Below are 4483 nucleotides of genomic sequence, written 5' to 3' on the forward strand. Positions count from 1 at the left end.
TTTCACTCCATAAGAACAACATTGGCTCAATCGAATATTATAAAAAAAACAAATTTCCTTTGTAAAATAGAGTTACCGTTTTTTTTCTTCTTTGTGGGTTTTAAAATATGATGCGAGACTGCAGAACAGCCCTCATTCAAGGCTCAGCCCACCTCCGAACAGCCAACTCTAGCCCTCCATCGATTTGGGAGTGATCCGATACCATGACGGTGTCAAAGAGATCGTGCAAGAGCTGCGGAACACGGAGTTCAAGATATAGCAAGGAAAGAGGCTAACAAGAAGATCTCAAAATTTGATGCCAAAGATCATATATTGCTTGTCAAGAACATAGCCACAGTTCAAAATTTTGGTTCCAACAAGTACAGCACCAAGTAAAGCCTTGCACGTGGTCGTTCAGCTGTAGTATGCCATGCTTGAAGATGAAAACTCTGTCGAGAGGATTGCTGAGAATGGGAACTGGGTTACTGAAATTTCAGCCTAAACAAAGCCTTTGGGATACTTGCAACATGGAAGTTGGTTGCATCATGCGATAAAAAAAACTGTGAGCTCTTTTAGATTTGCTTTCCAAGGAAAGACCCAGTTCTAGAAGATGAATTACTTTGATCACGAGGAAACTGGTGGATCTCCAGCAACACGAGCATTTCAATAGTTCAAAATCATTGTACCCTTTGTAGCAATTTCAGCACCATCACTTGCTGTTGAGCAGCACTCAAGAACTCAGCATTTATAATGGCATTAGAAACAAGGATTACTGTAGATACCGAAGGACTATTGATCCAGACTCACAGCAATTTCAAAAGACAAGCTTTTGCCGAGTGCATCGAGTACAGGACAGGTGGGCCTGCTCAGCAGCACTCGTGCAAGTCCTGTTGAACAATTAAAAAAAAACAAACCATTCTTCAACTGTCCAAAGCCTGTTGATTTACCAGTGGCATCAATGCATGAAAGCTCAGGCGGCATGTCATAGTTAGCTTTCACAACTCGCATGTACAACACTGAACCTGCTTGAAGGCTGGGTACATTGCGTCTAGTGGCACCCTCAAATGCAAAGATAGAAAGAGTTCCATAGCTTGGACCTCCAATATCAATGGTAAAGCTCTCTGAACGTCGATCAACAACAAGCCCGATGACAATATCATTTGCACTTGGAATATAACGCTTTTGTGAGCCTTCCACCCAAAGCTTGTTCGGTTTTATGAATTTGAGTCTCCCAGCCTTGGTAGCCACAATCTGATCATTATCCTGACGGAGGCCCCCTTCCAATCGAAGTGTGGCAAGGCTGAGTTTGGAGAGGTCCAGCACTACGTCTCCGGGTGCCACAATCTGATTGAGGAAAGGAGATGCCTCGAGGGAAACCGTCACTCGCGACTTCACCGCCCCCTTATCATTGGTGATTGTGATCTTATTCTTCTGCCCGTCGTCTTATCCTCAGCGGAGACATTCAGAATGCCGTTGGCATCGATATCGAAGTAGACAGTGATTCATCAGCTCAAAGTGCACTTTTCCCCTCTGAATTCGCCACATTTGACAGCGACTTGCCACCGCAAAATGCAGTTTTGTCCACCACATTTGGCCGCAATGCTTCACCTATAGTCACAGCAGCATCACCGGCATATGACATCTAAACCCCATCACAAGCAGCGATAGCCTGTGCAATTGAGAGCAAGGCTGCAGCCGAGCCTCCGGAAGCGGACCCACGAGTCATGCTCAGTTCTCTGCCTGAGAAAGGGAAGCTTCTCTAAGCTGTTATGCAAGCAGGGTCTCTGCTACAAACACTCCTCCTGGCCTGATGACCGAGGCCGGCTTCATTGTTTACTTCGTCTCTCTGCCTGTTTGTGCTTTGATCTAGAGTTTGAACTTCATATCTGTGAGATGTCACATGATACACAGCTTCAGATGACTATCTGTGATTCATAGTGTCGCCATCATAATCCTCCCATTCTTGTTTTTTTATTCCTCTTTCTGCTGCAGGCCTTCGTAACAAAAAATTGCGCTCTCTCTCTGCCCTTGTTCGTAACTTCCTCCCGCTTTTTCTCTCCTTTTTTTTCCCCCATTCGAATTCTCTCCCCCAATTAGTCTCCTTTTCTCCTCTATCTTTAGTTTTTCTTTTTCTTGTTCACATGTCAAAATTAGGCAAGCGACCTTCCTCATTCCAGCACTTTTATAAAAGTCTGACATGAGCATAATTTTTGTCAAAGCCTTGCTGTGCTAGTAATATGTCACCATGCCTTTTGCATTAATTCAACATTGACATCCAAGCAACCAAGATTATTTGCAAGAGGCATATCTTGCAGCAACTCTGATTCCTCCTTTAAATATCCTTCTTGTAGCATATCTCCAAAACACTTGCACCAAGGCTGTCATTGCACATAGAGCTAGACCAAATAGCAGCAGGACAAAGATCCTTTGGCATCAGTTTTTCATATTTTTCTAATACACGCACATCATGCATCCAACCAAAATCATGCGCATGCACTAAGGGAATATATACATTGGATACGGATTATTAAAATGCATCACACATCAATGAATCACACGCGGAAATTAACACAAATGCACAACAAAAGAAATGGAGGTGTATACGACTCGGATGCGCAGCAACACGACAACGGACAAGCGTTCACCACTCGATTCTCTCCTTGATTCTTCCCACATGAACCACCACCTGAAAGAGAGAAAGACTAGTTTTTTATCTTCAACTTCAGGCAGCCATTAGAGAGGCCGAAGGCGGCGATAGAGAGCGTAGAGAAGAGGGAAATCATGTATGTAATCTATTGGGGGGGAGGGGTGCTTTGAAGCTCCACAACCCCCCTCCCACAAATCGTCGCCTCCTCCATCCATGGCGTCAGTTTTTTCCCTGCATGCAAAAATCCCCCCCACGAAAATCAAGTTTGAAGGGACCCCCGAAGGGAGCCTCTAAGGGTCACATCCTTTGGGGTTTCCTAAGTCCATTTCCACTTGGCCATTCGGTCTTGGCCCTCCTTTCCAGTCTATCTCCCACGTCAGGCATCGGATTTGGCCAGTGAAAAATTTTGGGCATCCTTCTTCAAGTCCTACACTGCCGGGTATCTCCAGAATTCCCGTTTGATAGTCAGAAAAATTATAAAAATTCCCCAACCGCTGCTCGGTGGGTCTTTAAAGCTCTTTTGGGAAATTGCTGCTTAAAATCGTACCGATTGCAGTTGCTGCCTTCGATGAAGTCTATTTTTCTCCTAAAATTTGGATTTTCTCCTAAAAATCATATGTCATTGGCGACCATGGGATAGGGCGACTCAGCCCGTTGAATCCCACGAACAGATTTGCACATACATAGTCATAAAGAGCATCAAGCTGATACAAAATATAAGCAACAAAACACATCATAGCTCTCACCCTACCCCCTGAAAAAACCAAGGCATGAGATCCTCGAGGAGTAGGCCTAGCATAATCTGATAAAAAGCCTAGAGCTAGTCACTAACTAACTGTTCCAACACACCCAAGCTAAAAAGAACTATTAAAGAGGGCATCCTAAGTGGTGGTCTGAACTACCTACCTACTAAGGACAACTCAACTAGGAGCTCCTACTAGGCGAGGACTCTTATAGCCTGATAAATAAATATTATCTTTTAGCACATTGGTCCTTTAGCCTCTTATTTTCCATATTCGGGTGTGTAAAAAGGAGGGAGCTGAGCGTAATGACCCAGGGAGAACAAGGCATCGGCCTCAGGTCCTACCTTAGTACCCAAGAACCTACCAAGCCCTCACGAGGTGACACTTAATTATGTTCTAATGCTCACTTTTATTTTTGCTCCAACCTTCTTTTATTTGCTTTGTTTTTCAACTAGTTGCCACCCCTAGGAAGACAAGGCATCGGCCCCGAGTCTGACTCGTCCCCAAGAACCTACCAGGCCTTCGCAAGGCGATAAACAGCTACTCAAGGATTTTTCTTTCTTTCCTTTTCTATATATATATATTTATAGGGGTTAGACCCCTTTTTACACATCTTCGTATATTCATAGATTTTCTCTCAGATATTTAGGGTTTTTCTTCTTTATCTCATCATTTTAGTAGGCTTCTCTAACTGCCTCACACTAATAGGGCCTCCTAGAACGGCCACCTGGTAGGTCAACAAAACAGGGTCACTAGACCTTCCTTCGAAAACAGGTCTTTCAGTGCATGACAATGCCTTTGCAGGAGGCAATGACTACTCAGACCTCCCACAGACATACTAAACCTAAACCTAGGACGTCATGCCTTGATTGCCGGTCCCCAACAAAAAAAAAGTACCCCCTTACACATGTATCATTATTTGCTTAGGGGAAAAAAACTCAGAAAGGGGACAAAACCACCTGGAATGGCCACAAGAAGCTCCTCTGTAGCAAAGGCTCCCTCCAGAGACTTCATCAGCCGCTATGATGCAATCACTAAAAGAACAAACCATTAAACATACCTGCACCAAACAGACATAGAGACCTCTTGGCCTAAAGAAATAGCACATTTGTAC

At 44.1% G+C, this 4483-nt stretch overlaps 1 pseudogene; it reads right to left on the bottom strand.

The window, feature by feature from the left end:
- Positions 1 to 580: 580 nt before the first annotated feature.
- On the bottom strand, positions 581 to 1705 carry LOC148041263 (uncharacterized; annotated as a pseudogene).
- Positions 1706 to 4483: the final 2778 nt, after the last annotated feature.

The sequence above is a fragment of the Lygodium microphyllum genome, chromosome 1, assembly GCF_053477565.2.
Source record: "Lygodium microphyllum isolate KBCC chromosome 1, Lygodium_microphyllum_v1.1.10, whole genome shotgun sequence".
Classification (NCBI taxonomy): domain Eukaryota; kingdom Viridiplantae; phylum Streptophyta; class Polypodiopsida; order Schizaeales; family Lygodiaceae; genus Lygodium; species Lygodium microphyllum.